The following is a 16,779-nucleotide window of genomic DNA, read 5'->3' on the forward strand; positions in this document are numbered from 1 at the left end:
GTAGCTTGCTGAAGCAAAGTAAGTCTGTTTGAGGTCAGTGCTTGGAGGGAGACCCTACCTATGCCATCTTAATGGACTCCAAGGAAAAAACCAAGGAAAAATAGCTAGGCTTTAAGTCTTGACAGAAAGGCCCAGAGAATTAGCATTAAGTGGGGAAATAAGGCTATGCAACCACATTAAATTATTTCTTTGGTTTAAAGTACTGACAGAGGTCATGACAAGGCACAACTTTTACATGGCAGTTGCAAGAGATTACAAGTTCAGTGTCAAATTATGGTCAGAAGCAGTTGCTTCTGTCTTATATTTTCAGCCTACAGCCAGGTGCAAATTGACAGTCTACCCCCAGCCAAATGACAAGAACATGAACTTAGCTAGCATAAGAACGAATTTATTGCTTTTCTTCTCAGGTTTACAAGTGTCAGGTCTCAAAAGGTAGCATGAGGAGTTATATGACCCAATCTTCAGCTAATTCTTAACCTTTTCTAGTGACAACCAATGTAAATTAGACGCACTAACTCCCTACAGAAATCTCACACGACACATTACAACAAACAGAACACTTAGCAGGTGGTTCAGTTTCTAGCTCTCTGCATTTAATGGACAGTTACTTAAGCAAGTAGGGCTCCTCTGGCCAGCTATAGATGCTTACTCTTCAAAAACACAGATGAATTGGACTATAGCTCTTCAGATTGCAAGTGACAACTTGCATGATGAAATATTTTCCCATAAAAACGCCTTCCTACAAAATAAAATCCTTCTCCCTGACATGCTTGTTTTCTAGATCCAATACCATCTGAGAGCAAGACCTTGAGTGTGGCCTCCTGGATATGGGCTACATGGTTTTTATGTGATTTCCCCCAGCCTTTCTCCCCATCTGCCTCTGCTGTCTGAATGTAGAAGTCATCTTTCCCAAGCCTTCTGTTAAGGTGTCTGCATTTCCCAGAGTATCTACTAGCAATCTGTAAATGGAAGAAGCTGTTCCCTTTAACCAAGAATCAGCATGTACATTGATGTTCATATGACATGAGTGAACATAGGCTTTCACCTTTGCAAACCAATTTTTTCAAGAACACCTTTATTTCCAAAGAATGAAACAAACTGTATTTGATACCTGCTAATTTTTCCCTAACAAACTGTTCCAAGATGGCATACGCCTTCTCCAGAAAATCTTTAATTCTATACAGATGTTTCTCTCTCCATCCACCAAATGGAGTGTATTTATCTTGGAATCAAAAGGCTGGGCAATCTAGGAGTGGGAGAAGGGTTGACTCTCTGGGAGCTAAGAGTAGGCTCCACCTTTTCCACACCATTATGGCAGTGAATGAGAGTGGACGGATCAGGCAGTTAGTGCAGAGAAGATGTTACTGGGCAGCACATAAATAGTGCCAGTCCCCAGGCATGTCTACAGATAGAGAGGCATGACACACACAAAGGAAAACAAGGTGAGCCCACATATCGCTCCCTGGGAAGGAGGCCTGAAGAAAGCAGAAAGACCAACCCAGGAAAAGAAAGGCCCTTTTGCCAAGCAACCAAAGGGTGGAGCCTGGACATACATCAAGGGCAGCCATAGACAGACAGAAGCTTCCAGTGGTTTACTGAGTATGACATGAAGTTGGTTGTCTCCAATAACCTTTTGCATGTCTCGCCAAACAACAGTTATGTCAAGAACAAAGGAGAGGGAGCTCTCAGGACTCAAACCCACACTATAAGCTACAAATAACAACCCCCTAACCACTCAGCCATCATTGCAGGCTGCCTCATACACCCTGGGAGCAGCACTCATTCCACTTGTGTGCCTTTCATAGTCCAGAGTACCCAAGTCAGTAAGCAGTAGATAGAGAGGCACTACCACTGAGCCCATCAAACTCCTTGCCCACCCCCATGAGTCCCATTCTGATATCAGCTGAAGCCAGATCATACTAGAGAAGAGAAAGTGTTACTCACTAGTAACAAAAAAACCATGACATCTTGCAAAGCCATAGCCTTTATTGAACAACATTTAGAATGGAGGAGATTCAAGAAAGAAGCTGTGTGTAAGGATGCCAACCAGTCAATCCAGCAGGGTTCCTGTGTCTTGGAAACTGGCTTATGGCACCAGCTCCAAGGTAGATGCTCCTTCACTTGGTGCCCAATTGTAAGACAGAACTTGCAAGGGTACAGGAGCCTGCCTGGAGCAAGTAGGTTCGAACAACCTTACAGAAGGACAGCCAGGAAGAGCGTAGTCACTGCTGCTGATCATGAGATGGATATCTCTAATAGCCTGCACAGAACACCATGGGATGGATCATGTACTTGTGAGAGACTCACCTATGGAGAGCAAGAGGAAACGGAGTAATGAGAAACAGTTAATAGCTGGAGCTACATATTCCCTGAGCTTGGATGCACAATAGGCGTTTGTGAGAAAATGAGAGGGATAAAAAGGGGTTATGTCACCCGTGTGATCTCCCAGTGCTGATATCTTACCACTACCCCCAAACTGGTTGATGAGGTGTGTGCAGGGCCTTCAAGTATACATACCCTTCAGGATTACAGTGAAACTTTGTGTGTCTAGCGACAGCGTTTTACTCCAAGCACTTGAGCTGTAATCCTGCAAGACAAAAAGTGCTGATGAGTTGCTTGACCTACACCTGCTGGAGTGGAGTGTCTTTCTTTTGCCAAAAGAGAGCTTATTTTTGTGTGGAGAGGACTGCCTCCCCCGACAGTGGGAGAACCTGCTCCCCACTGTTGTGAGGGACACATTTTTGCAATACAGTTCAGACAAGATACAGTATTTGTGCATAGCAAAGTGGGTAGGTGAACGACACAGGCAACAGTTTAAGCAGCTATACTTTGTACCATCACTACCCCCCTTTCCTTTGCTTACCTGTGTTGGGTGCGCTATCTGGCATTCCCAGTGGAATGACAACTGCTGTTGAGTTTTGGCATGTGGAGTCCCAAGGCAAGGTACCTGCAAGAGTTCTAGACAGAGAAGTGTTACTGCAACGTGCTCAAGTTCTGGAGGCAAGCTGCTTGTTGTGAAGTGCTCCCATTTTGTTCAAAATGTCCTTTCTCTCTGCTTCTCCTCACTAAAATTCTCCTAAGAGCTCAAAACATGCACAAAATGGGGCTGGAGAGATATAGGCTCCATGTTGCATGCCCACGTTGTGGGCTCCCTGTATCGATGTGCTGCATATTCCATGCTCTATTGCGGCAATGTGAGTAGGATGACTGCTGACATAGGGATGGCCATTTTTGACTCCCCCCACCCCAAATGAGAGTAGATGAGAGGGAAATCACTTGCTCTAGGTACGGGGGTGGGGTAAAGTTGTGTAGTCAACAAGGGTGCGGTTGTGATCTGAGTACAGGATATAACATACTTATGCTCCTCCCCTTTTGCTGCCTCTCCCTACTGTTTCACCCTGTTTTAGCCATTCCAGAACATTCTGCTGACATTATCCATCATGGCAATTTTATATTTTGTGTTCTACTCAAGTAGCAGGGTTTTTGCCAACATCTATGGCCCCTCATCCAGCATAACTGAAGAACAGAATTGTGCCCTAAATCAACCAAAAAAAGTTAACTACTTGGTAGACATAGTTTTTTTTATTTTTCTGAAAGGTTCCCAACACCAACAAGACTTTAGACAACACTGCAATGTAGTAAACAGTACTGCTAGTGCTATGTAACCTAAACTTTAAAAAACTAACTTGAGAGTGAAGATTTGATAAAGGAGAATTTCTGTATCTTTATTGTGCTATAAAACCTAGCAATCTGAATAGTAAAAAGCGAAAGTTATTCAGGTAATATTACCAATTGGGGAAAGCTGGTAATTAACCCTTACTCTCTTACCTCTTGGCTTATAGTCATGTTGGAGACATTCTTTCATGTTGCCAGAGTTTCAGGGATAGCTCTCAGCCACTCCCCAACTTCTCTTGACTCACACTGGTGTTTGCAGGAATTAAAGACAGAAAAAAAAGTATTGTTCTGGGGCCAGTAGCTGCAGAAGATAAGTTACTCCTAGAGAAAGAGCAGCATGTTAAATTTCAACTTCCATCTATTGCAACATATGAACAATCCTTTGCAAGGATGGAGCCCTGTGACATCAGACAATCCCAACAAACCAGTGTTTTAAAAAATGAAAGAACATAAAATCTTACCCTTAAAAGTATGTTCAGGCCAGAATATTCCAGATATGGTGCAAAGAGGGCTCATCCAAAACAGTGGTTAAACACAGCTTTGATAATAGCCGAAGTAATCCTTTTCAGTCAAGTGATCCAACTTCAGGAAAGAATTAGACAAATATTGGGTTACTAGGACATTGTTTTATAAAGGATGATCAAATCAGTAACATACAGTGAGTTGGAACATTCCAATTATAATCTCCTGCTTTATGGATTTTTCTACAGTCTTGCAAATAACTATATTCAGAGGTTTCTGGCCCTTCCTTGCTCTGAATCCTCTTCCCCACCACAGCTATCAATACCAGTTTCTCTACCCACATCAACAGGGGTGATTCCATGTATCTATCTAGGCTAAGGAACTGTAGGGGCATCAAAGCTATGCACAGCTGCCACAGAACTACATCGTACTTTACACAACACAGGACGAGGGCAGGCACACAAGTTTCTCTCAACTTTCCTCAAGTCTTAAAAGGCTAATAACTACATGCACCTCCATAGCTTTGTATTATGTTGCACTATGGTAGCTGCATGCACACATCACAGCTCAGGTGAATGCCAGGAGACAACAGGCATTGGCCCCAGGAGAAATCAGCAAACTTTACAGCTGTTTTGGTATTAGTACCCTGCCTCTAAAAAATGGAAGCTTCAACAGATAATTAAACTTTACCATTTTCTATCCACCCATTCAAAAAGCACAGGGAGGTGTGCCAGTCCATTAGAAAAAAAATCCAAAAGCCACAAGAGGATAATACCTTTATTAGAAGCAATTAAAAGATCACTGCTTTAAAGTTTTGCAGAACTCTTCTTGGGGGGGGGAGAGAGAGAGAGAGAGAAAGGCTGGACATGATGTTGATGATCATGCCCAGCTTCTCCCCTCACTCTCTCTCAACACCTCTTGTTAATTTTGCTTATTATCCAGCCTTCAAAACTCAAAAGCCTGCTCACTATTATATAACATCACCTTGATATTGTATGAGACGGAAGTATATTAAACTGTATGAGAGGGAAGTATATTAAACTGTGGACTCTTGGTTTTTATTTTTCCATAGTAGAGTGGACACAACAGACAATGGACATTGTATCAAGACAGCACTTTGGTCTAGAAATTCTAAAGACAAGATGATTTCACGTGAGAAAACCACAGAAGACAGAAGGGACAATACACACTGCAGAATCATTCGCTGACAGACCCACACCACTATTTCCAGAAAACCTAAAATGGTATTGGATTTATAGCAGCTTTCATTCAAGAAAATCCCTCTATACCACACTGAAGTATTCAGCCCAAGGGATGCAAATGGTGGCAATGGCTTTCCTGAGCATGGACCCTCCATTAAAGGATATGAAGAGCTGACCCCAAAATACTGTACAATACATTATAAGAGGTGCATGGGCACACCTGTCTGTATTCATTCGCTTTGCTGAGCTATCCTTAATTATGTATTTTAGTTTTATTTTATTGAGTAAAATGTTATAAATAAAATAATGAAAGCCAGACCTATAAACACCAGGACTCAAAATTACTGATCATGTCTACTACTAGCAAGTTGATGAGAAACAAATGATTAAGATCAGATCAAAGCTGATCAGATCTTTATAGGAAATTCAGGAAGTCTCAAGACGCATGGAAGAGAAATAAAGCACTTTAGTGCTAGCTGCAATTAGAGTATTCTTTTAAAGAGAGCATTAATGCAGTTAAGTGTTCATAAATTCTGAAACAAGGTACTAGCAGCAGTGAGAAGATTCTCCCCCCTTTCCATTTCATTTCCTTTAAGAGTAAGACACAAGGGAGCCAGCCTCCATATAGTGTGTATAAAAAAGAAACTAGACATAACTTCCTGGAAGCTGCTGCCTGCACCTCCCACACTAGCAAGACGGTAGCTTGCAACAACATTTGTGCTCTCTGGACAGTGAAGTTACTCTCCTCCTCTCTCCCTTCAGCAGCTATTTATAACAAAATAGACAACCTCACCCCAATTCTGCTCCTAGCTGCCAAGCAGCCTCTCCAACAGGCGTCCAAATAACACACACACACACACACACACACATTCATTGCACTCTGATACCTCCCCATTTGGGATTAATACTCATTCAAAGCTATTAATAAGAAACTTCTCTCCAAATCCTTTATCTAGCACTATAAAGGCTCATTGTTATCCCACCACCTAGTTATACCCAGCAATTTTAGAAAATCATTTTAAACTACTCGCAAAACTGTTTCTGGCAAAGATGAATCCTTATACAGAAAGCCACCTCCTATGCCCTGCCTTGAGCTACGTGGACCTTAAGGAAAAGGGTTGCAGCTCAGTGGTAGATCATCTGCTTTGCATGCAGAAGATCCCAGTTTCAATTCCAGGCATCTCTGTGTAGTACTGAGGAAGACACTCTCTAAAACCCTGGAGAGCCACTACCAGTCATTACTGAGCTAGGTGAGCAGTGGTCTGACTGAGTGTAAGGCAGCATCCTATATTCCTATGACCATATATCTCGTTCTTATTATAAAATGGCACTTCTGTTCTCACCTTCCAAAAGAATCTCTTACTCCAAGCAGCCCTGAAGACTCTCAAGTTCTCTGCCAATCTTACACTTCTTGTATCCTGAGCCAGTCTGCTCCCTCTTACATCCAATCTTGCATTTCTCCCCCTTCACACTGGATGCCTCCTCATACTAAGTGACATATTCAAGAGACCTTCCAAATGATACTCCTTCCCAAGCTGCCTCACATGCAGCCAGTCTTCTAAACTCAAGCTAAATCAGTTCTATATCTCGCCTAGCCATTCAGTTTCTATTTTGTATGTAGCTCTCCCACCCTTATATATATATTGAGCTCTGTTGTTTTCAACAAGCCCCACCCAAACTTAATCCTTCTGTCTATATCTAGCTCCTACCTACAACTACAAAGTCCAGAAGTGTGTTCTCCTGAACAGCTCAATCCCTACATGCCCTCCTCTGTCATAAGCATTAAGTGGACCCAATAACCAGTTCTTCCTCCTTGCCTACACAACTCCTATTATGTCCCTCCCCTCAATCTTGAGATCCCACTCCACTAAACTTCTCCTTAATCAGCCATGCATAATGAAATCTCCCTTTCCCCAATACCTGTGTGATCATCTCATGAGAACTGCAACGTGGAATGTTTCAAATTGTGCATTTCATCATTCCCAGTCAGTCCCTTGTCAGCTTTTAGGCTTTTAGTTTCCAGTCAGCTACCCCTCTGTATGTGGTGTCCAACTGACCAGTATTCTAACACCATATCCTGTTCTTACTAGTCCCCAAAATTATTTCACTAATACTACTCATTCACAGATCTACTCTTACTTCCACAACATACACTCAACTAGGTTTTGTTTATCCTACTAGCCCCCTTACTCAGCCTCTAAGCTCTTACCCATTCGCTTACAACTCAGGCCTCAATCCAGACAAACACAAACCAACCTACTTTAAGCTTGCTTTTTGCCTCAATTACTAGGCCTACATCCCTTCAGACCCTCCCCTGTTATGATTTACTCCTCACCCACAATGCTCAACCAGTCTGATCCAATGCTGGTAGCTGTCATACCCAATCTCTTAAAACCAGGTTCCCATTGCTTATTGCTTACTCAGTTCTCCTCTCACATGCTCCTTAATTCTCAAGCCAGCTTCTCTAGCACCACAGTTTCTACTTCTTTCTGAGAAAACTCCCTCCTTCAATGCCCACATGAAATTATTCCAAAGATCCCTCTTTCAATATAACTCTTATTTCTTCTTATCTCCAGCTTTTTCCCAAGATCAAGGCAGCTGCCATAAACATCAACCACCCTATACAATCCTTCAGAACCTGCTCAAAACTTCCTCTCCCAAGTTTTTATGATAAATGTTCATTCATCTCTCCCACTTCTATCCCACATTTCCTCCAAAGAGCTCAGGGTGGCATACATGGTTCCCCCTCCCATTTTATCCTAACAGTAACAATCCTGTGGGGTAGGCTAGACTGGCTCAAGACCACTCTGTAATGTTCATGGCTGAATGCAAATTTAAATCTGAGGTCTCCCTGGTTTCTACTCTGGCTCTCTCGCCACAGCACCACAGTGGCTCTCATACATAACACATCTGCAAGCTCACTTCCTTCCAGAACAAAAAAAAACACCCTACTCTGGGTTCTTCTAAATTCTTCTCCATGAACAATTATCATATCTCCCACAGTCTCCACCCAAACCCAGTATCTCTGATCAGCTGACCAATATCACGCTACCACTCTGAGTACCATTCATGAATGCCTAATCCATTTAAGTGCAACACTTTTGCTCAAATACCAGCCCAGCCAATCCCTCACCAAGCACCTATTACCCCCTCCTCTGATCACCTGATATCTCCTTATTCTTAGCTGCCTACCTCTCTTAACATTAACCATACCCAATCTTTTTCTTGGAGATTTTCACCTCAACCTTTACTCCATACCCATTCAGCAAGCTCATGCAAATATACAACTTCTGACAACCTCTCCATAGCCAAATACTACCCTGAGTCTCATTCAACAAGCGTTTTGGGTCCTGCTGCTTTATCTCTTCCACCAGAACCTCATGTCCCACCTCTGCCTGTCTCCTATCTATTCTAGTTACCTTTTGGTAGCTCAGTAATGTCTGCTGTCTTAGTACAGCTCACCAAAACATCTGCTAAATGCATCCCCCTCTCCATTATCCAGGTATTACTGTGAGTCAGCTTCCAACCCCCCCCCCCACTGCCATATACCTCCTGCTCACACTCCCTAACTCTAGCCTTCACCCACCAGACAGGCCCCACAAGCAACATCTCCTCCCTTCTCCCCATTTTCTAACCCCCACAACCCATTCTTTATATTCCACTTCTTTTATCCTCCCACACTAATAACCCAAACCTATCCAGTGTTACTCAGAAACACATCTCTTGTATTCAGCAAGGCTCATGGGCAAGCCAGAGCACATAACCCTGCAGCCCACGATCTTCTCCACCAGCCCACCAACTACTCATCCCACAACCAACCATTATGTTTAAAACACCATACCAAGCCCCCCAACCCTACCACAAACCTGACCGCCCCACACATCCAGATACTGTCCTGAGCCCCTGCCAGCTTCCAATCCTCCCCGGAAGCCTCCAGTCATGCACCCTAGTGACCACTATACTTCGACTATACTTATATCATATTACCCGTTGCTCACTAGCAACTCTTTCCAGCCCCACTCCAAACGTTAACCCCCCATATCGATTTATAATCCAACGCGCTAGTCAGCTACCCACCCACCGTAAAACATTTCCATCGCCTTGTGACAGAGCTCTCCCACCCCAATAGGCACTCTTGCCTCCCTCAATACTCCAGGCCCACAGTTTGAGTATATGTGTGCTTGACCCAGCAAATCTTAATTTAACTCCCGCCCTTCCACCTCTATCTACGCCCACGGACTCCTAAGGCTCCCTCATGCCTCCTCCAACTCTGCGAGCCTCCCACCCCCTATTTCCCCACCACAACCCCCAGGCGGTTCCCAATATCACCCTGTAAGCCCCAACCAGCTTCAGCCCCTCAGGGGACCTCCCGCTACCCTGCCGATCGCCCCACAGCCCTTCGCCTCCTGCATCAGCAACCCCACCCAGCCCCACAAGAGCTGCTTTCCCTTACCTTCTCCGCCCCCTCCCAAGCCCCTTCTCCAGCCTGCCTTCTACACACACCTACCCCCGCACCCGCCCCTTCTTAGCCCTCCGTCGCCCCCTCCTCACGCCTGGCCTATCGACGTCGCCCTTCCCGCCCCCCAGGGAGCGCAAGTCCCCTCTTTCAGCCTCTTTGCCCCTCACTGACCTCCTGCTATGCCCCACCGCTTCCCCCTCAGCCAGAGCCTCGCTCACTTACTAGGGCTTCAGGCAGTCAGGGGTGAGGGCGAGGACCCGGAGCCCCTTTCCTTCCAGCCTGGGCACCGCGCCGCCCGGCTCCCAAACCAGCCAAGCAGCCAGCCAGGCTCCCTCACAGGGGCTGGGATGGACGACTGCTTGCGCGCTGGGAGGAGAATAGGCAAAGGAGGCGGCGGCAGCAAGCTCCACCCACCTACCCGTCCGCCGCCAGCAGGTCCCGGCGACTGCAACAAGAGCGCTTCGCTGCTGCTGTCTCCCCTCCCCCAGCTCGGCCGTTGCCACAGAACGCAGAGGAGCCGTGAGGCGCGAGCGCGCTTCTTCACCCATCCCCATTGGCCAGCCACGCCCCACCCTGCCCGGCAACCGATTTCTTACTGGCTCCCTGGCTCGCGGGGTCTGCTTCGTCCGACTCGCCAATAAGAAAGCGGCCCCGAGCCAAAGAGGGCGGAGCTCCCCTTTGGGCTGCTGTCCAATGAGATGCTCACTCGCTGCTTCTCACTTTTTCTTTTCTTGCTCTGCGGCGGCTTCTTCCAGAAAGCTTCCGTGCAGTGGAGCTGGTGGGTAGGATGGAGCTGTGCTCTGAAAATCTGAAGAACGTATATTTGGAAGTGAACCCCCTAGAGTTCATTCATTGAGGCTTGCTTCTAAATAGCGCATGGCATTGCGGCCGAGTCTCGTGCGTGTTTGCTGGGAAGTGTACTGGATGCGAGTTACTCAGAAGTAACCGTGCAAGGGATGGCAGGCGGGTTTACTCGGAAGTTAGTCTCAGTTTATTCAGTGAGATTTACTGCCAAAGTAAAAGGTGCACAGGATGGCAGGCGGATCTTATTGCACGGAAGGCATACGCATTTTTTCCAGTGAGATTTCGCTTCCAAGGAGCCGTGCGTAGGATTTCACTTTAGGCAGCTGGAGATCTGGACGCCTGTTCAACTCCTCCTGGTTTAGGTGGGACTCCTCAAAGTCAAGCTTAGTTAGGATTGCGAGCCCTGCGCAAATTCAGAGGCGTACCCAAACTACGACGTTCGGCTCAAGCCGTTGTCTCGGGCCCGATTTAGGCTGCAACCCAATACGCGTCTGCTCAGAAGTAAGCTTCATTGGGTTCAATGGGACTTACTCCCAGGTAAGTGTGTGTTGGATTGCAGTCTTAACCAACGCGCCTTGCAGAACTTGCCCGTGCAGCATGGCATCTACTCCCGGCGCCTCGCTTTAGCGGGGTCGCTGTTCCCTGTGTTAACCGGCCTGCCCGGCATTGGTGTGGTGATGGTGTGTTAAGGCTGCGCAAGGGGCTGCTTTAAAGGAGATGCTCGGGGGCGCGAAGCCGCACGTTTAAATTCTGCTTGGTCATCGCCCTACATTTAAACTGGGTTGCGTTGGCCTCCGTTCAGCGGAACTAAAAGCGCAGTCCTAACCATTATTATTATTATTACTCTTTATTTTTACCCCGCCCTTTTTCCAAAACTGGAACTCAGGGCTACCTACAAATAAAAACCACACATAGGTAAAAAACATACAAAAATACAATTAAAATAGAATTAAACTATTCGTAACATTAAAACCATGAAACATACACTTAAAATACTAAGACAATTGCTCGCAAGTAATTCAGTTGGGGCTTACTTCCAAGTAAGTGGGGCTAGGGTTGCAGTCTTCTTCCCCAGCTGCAGAGATGGGGAACCTTTGGCCCTAGAGCTGTTACTGGGCTGCATCTCCTACCAGCCTCAGGCAGTATGGCCAATAGTCAGGGATGATGGGAGGTGGAGGCTAGCCTCTTGGGAGTCCTTTGGCTGTTCAAGCTACAGCACTAGGAAACTCCTTAGAGTCCCACTGAACTCAGACTTAGGGGTGATCTGTGCCTGGCGGTTCCAGAGCAGCCAACCAGCTCCAGATCTGATATGCACACAAAAGCTGTTTATTTATTTATTTATTTCGTTTCATTTCTAGACCGCCCATAGCTAGTAGCTCTCTGGGCGGTGTACAAAACTGGATTAAAATACAATAATATAATAAAATCAATAACACATAGCAGCAAGTTAACTAACAAAAAATTAAACGTAAAAACATTAAAATGCCTGGGAGTATAGCCAGGTCTTAACCTCGCGCCTAAAAGAAAGTACCGTAGACGGCAGGCGTATCTCCTCAGGTAAGCTGTTCCAGAGTTCAGGGGCCACCACAGAAAAGGCCCTAGATCTAACAACATTCCTCCAGGCTTCCTGATGAGTTGGTACCCGGAGGAGGGCCTTAGATACTGAACGAAGTGAACGGGTAGGTTCATAGCGGGAGAGGCATTCCACAAGGTATTGCGGTCCCACACCGTATAAGGCTTTATAGGTCAAAACCAGCACCTTGAATCTAGCTCGGAAACAGATGGGTAGCCAGTGCAAGCGGGCCAGGACAGGTGTTATATGCGCAGACCGATAGGTCCTCGTCAACAACCTGGCTGCCGCATTTTGCACTAGCTGTAGTTTCCGAACAGGCTTCAAGGGCAGCCCTACGTAGAGCGCATTACAGTAGTCCAATCTAGAAGTTACCAGAGCGTGAACAACTGAGGCAAGATCGTCACTGTCCAGATAGGGGCGTAGTTGGGCTACTAGGCGAAGATGGTAAAACGCATTCCGTGCCACCAAGGCCACTTGAGCCTCAAGCGACAAGGAAGGGTCAAAAAGGACCCCCAAACTACGAACCTGTTCCTTCAAGGGGAGTGTAACCCCATCTAGAACAGGATGAACATCCACCATCTGGGCAGGTAAAGGGCTCACCAACAGTCTCTCGGTCTTGTCTGGATTGAGTTTCAGTTTATTAGCTCTCATCCAGTCCATTATCGCGGTCAAGCAACGGTTCAGCACATCAACAGCCTCACCTGAAGAAGGTGAAAAGGAGTAGAGCTGCGTGTCATCAGCGTACTGATGACAACACACTCCAAAACTCCTGATGACCGCACCCAGAGGCTGCATGTAGATGTTGAAAAGCATGGGGGACAGAACCGACCCCTGAGGAACTCCACAATGGAGAGTCCAGGGTGTCGAGCAATGTTCCCCAAGCACTACCTTCTGGCGATGATCCGCCAAGTAGGAGCAGAGCCACTGCCAAGCAGTGCCCCCAACTCCCAACTCCGCGAGCCTCCCCAGAAGGATACCATGGTCGATGGTATCAAACGCCGCTGAGAGATCAAGGAGAATCAACAGAGTCACACTCCCCCTGTCCCTCTCCCGACAAAGGTCATCATACAGGGCAACCAAGGCTGTTTCAGTGCCAAAACCAGACCTAAAACCGGATTGAAACGGATCCAGATAATCGGTTTCATCCAAAAGCGCCTGGAGCTGGCCGGCGACCACCCGCTCCAAGACCTTGCCCAAAAAAGGGACATTAGCCACCGGTCTATAGTTGTTCAAAACATCTGATAACACAGTGGGTCTTTGGAGTAGATATTCATAGGATTGCTCTGTTAAGTGCAATCCTATGCCTAGAACATAAGCTACAATAAGTACTTCTGCCTGAAAATGCATGTTGGAGCACAGTGTAAAGCTGCAGTTCTAAACACACTCATTAGAGGAGGGGGTGGCTGACCTTTGCCCCTCCAGACATTGTTGGACTCCAACTCCCATGAGCCAGCACTGCCAATGTCAGGGATGATGGGAGATGTAGTCTAGCAAAGTCTGGAGGGCCAAAAGATTAGCTGCTCCTGTTGTAGAAATCACACATGATCCACATTTAGGCCTACCTTACAGGTGTTTCCAAGCATCACAAAGAGGAAGTTTTGTTAAATATCTGCCCCGCTTTTCTAGTCAAAAGGGGACTCAAAGCAGCATACAAGCAAATAGGAAATGGGAATGGACTGCCTTCAAGTCGATCCCAACTTATGGTGACCCTATGAATAGGGTTTTCATGGGATGCGGTATTCAGAGGAGATTTACCATTGCCTTCCTCTGAGGCTGATCTGTATTAAATTATATGAGAACAATATACACAGGTGTGACAAAATTACCACAGCATAAAGGCAATTAAAGTAGCATACAAGACTATGCAGCAAATACCCGTCTAAAAAAAGAAAGGCCACAGCTCATCAAATAGTGTGGACAGTGTTCAACTAAATAATTGCATGAGCTGAATGATTCCACTTGCTCAGTGGACTCCCACACCCCATGCCATTCCAAGATCTGCTCTGGAGGGTTGGGGGAACCCCAATAACAGATTTAGAGGAGAGGTGGAGAATGTTCCATTGTGCAAGGAGAAATTGCCCGAGCGCTATGTTGAATGCAACTCTGTTGGGGGTGCAGGGTGAAGCTATCCGATCTAACCAAGGAGGGTGTTCCAAAGCCGGGGTGGCACCACCAAGAAAGTCCTGTGCCCAGTACCTGCCAGGCATATTTCCAGTAGACGTGGGCTAAGCACATCTACGTGTTGCTTATTTGGGTGGTAGGATTCACTCATAGGTTTCATCACTAGTTTCCAAATGCATAGAGTTTTAGCCTGTTCACCGTTTCGTGCCATTTTGGTTGACCCTAATAAACGGTATTGCCAGGCTGTGGAGCAAGAGTCATAGAAGCATTGACTGCCACTCCATACCACCACCATCATGCCAGGTATGGTAGGCAACTCTTCCATGGGCCTGTAGGATTCTTTTCTCAGGCACTGAACTGTAAGAATGTCAGCAAAATGCCCCCCCCCGCCTCAAGCTGCTTCTTACCATTCGCTAGAATCTTTGACGTGCCAGAACAGCTGCCAAAAGATAAAATGTCGTGAACCACATTAGCGCATTTGCTGTTCATCTTTTGCTTTTGGGAAGCACAGCCCTGCAATTCTCTCTCAGTGCCAGCTTTGAGACTGCACCACATCGGCATCAAATCACAACAAGAGGATTTAAAATACAGATCTCGCTTTTCTTTGGAGGGCACCAAAGCCAGTAGTGATAGAAACAATGAAAAACCATCAAGATAGTTAAAAAAAAAAGATGGAAACAGACAACAAAGCAATAGATAACCAAGGCCATAGCCTCATCACAACAGCAAAAAGAACTTCCCCCAACTAGTAACTGGCAGTGAGCTCCCCCCCACACAAGAAAAGCCAGGAGGCTTGGTGCCATGACTGTGCGGACTGTGTGGGCTTTGCCACGTTTCTGTTCAGAGGTCTAGAAACCTTGCCGGATGGGGTGGAGCCACTATCCAACTTCTCAGCAGGTTGGTTCCTGTTGCTTACAGGGAGGGAGAGGCAGTGGGGAGACTGGCATTATGCAAACGTACCAGCAGGAACACCAGGCTGGCTCCATCAGTCCATTTGCACTGCACCAACCTTCCTGGTGCCTCTCTCCTGGTAAGCAATAGTGATCCACCTGCTGGGGAGCTAGCGTAGAAGCTCTGTCCCACCCAGAAAACTGCTTCTGCAGAAGTTCACAGAACTGGGCCTCTGAGGTTGAACAGAGTGCATGGGAAAGAACATTTTTTAAAAGGTAAAAGTCTCTCAAAACCTAGTTAAGACAAAGAAAGGAAATTTCTAAGAACATCATGGATTAGCTAACATTCATGTCAAGAAAAGGGTTTTTTTGTACCTCCAGTGTTTGTTTTATTATTTTTCTGCTTTTCTTTCATTGTTACATTTGCAAAGAAAAAAAATAATTTAGTTCAGAAAAATGGTTCCTGTGCTCACCCTTCAGGGAAAAGGGAGGCACTAGTGTAGAAAAAAAGTTCCCATTAATTGGCTGTGAGCTCATCCTTGCACCTGTGTTATCTGGTACAAGCTAGACGTCAAGGCCACTATGGCAGTTTCTGCTAATTGGATTGAATACCTCTGTGGTGAGATCTCATGTACACCAAATTGTGGAAAGTTCCAGCCAACTAACATTGGCTCGCTGTTGCTAAACCATTTCTATAAAAGTGATTTGGTTTCTCTATTTTGTGCCTCACATCTTGGGCCATTACACTTGTGGACATCCATATGTTGCTTGCTGATTTCCTGTGGGGTCATTTTGCTGTATGTGGTTTGTATTAGAGTTACCACAAAGAAAGAGAAAAAATCCCAATATGCTGAGAGAAAATTTATTGCTTGGAAAAGTCCAATGCGTTTTGGCCTCTGATATATTGGGCCTTTGTCAGGGTCTATAAAGCAGATGGTACACTACATTAATATATAAACATGGACAATTACAAATCAGTCCAGAAAATACAGCCTTAAAATACAAGTATTTCATACATCACAAACTAATCAATAGAAAATATTTTGTAAATACTTACATAAAAGTGTCTGTAGAGATCTCTAGTACCAAAATTGCTTAAACATTTAATGGCATCAAAAAGAGGAAAACTTGCCTTCTTTATAGCTCCTGATGAAGGCCCAAGAAATCAGAGGCCGAAACATGTTGGGCTTTTCCAAGCAACTGATTTTCTCTGCATTTTGGGATTTTTTCTTTTTCTTTACGGTTCTTTGGATGCTGAGTGTTTTTTGTTTCTTAGAGTTATAGATTATAGCAAAGCCTTTCACTGTATAGATCATGAAAAACTACGGAATGCTTTAAAATAAATGGGGGTGCCACAGCATCTGATTGTCCTGATGCACAACCTATACTCTGCACAAGAGGCTACTGTAAGGACAGAATATGAAGAAATCAATTGGTTCCCCATCAGAAAGGGTGTGAGACAGGGGTGTATTTTATCACCCAATTTGTTTAATCTATACGCAGAACATAGCATACGGAAAGCGGGATGGGACCAAGATGGAGGCATGAAAATTGGAGGGAGAAATATCAATAATTTAAGATATGTAGACAATA

The 16,779-nt window shown here is 45.5% G+C and overlaps 1 protein-coding gene across 5 annotated transcripts in view; it reads right to left on the minus strand.

Annotated features, from left to right (window-relative positions):
- Positions 1-10,369, minus strand: part of LOC133377736 (SERTA domain-containing protein 2-like) — a 32,364-nt gene extending 21,995 nt beyond the window's left edge. The window contains exons 1-3 of one of the 5 annotated variants that reach the window (XM_061612327.1): positions 10,213-10,369; positions 4,137-4,257; positions 3,829-3,996 (exon numbers count right to left, since the gene is read on the minus strand). The gene's annotated coding sequence lies outside the window, so the exon portion shown is untranslated. The other 4 variants (XM_061612326.1, XM_061612329.1, XM_061612325.1 and 1 more) reach the window with 4 other exon arrangements.
- Positions 10,370-16,779: the final 6,410 nt, after the last annotated feature.

Source organism: Rhineura floridana, chromosome 2, assembly GCF_030035675.1.
Source record: "Rhineura floridana isolate rRhiFlo1 chromosome 2, rRhiFlo1.hap2, whole genome shotgun sequence".
In the NCBI taxonomy this organism is placed as follows: Eukaryota; Metazoa; Chordata; class Lepidosauria; order Squamata; family Rhineuridae; genus Rhineura; species Rhineura floridana.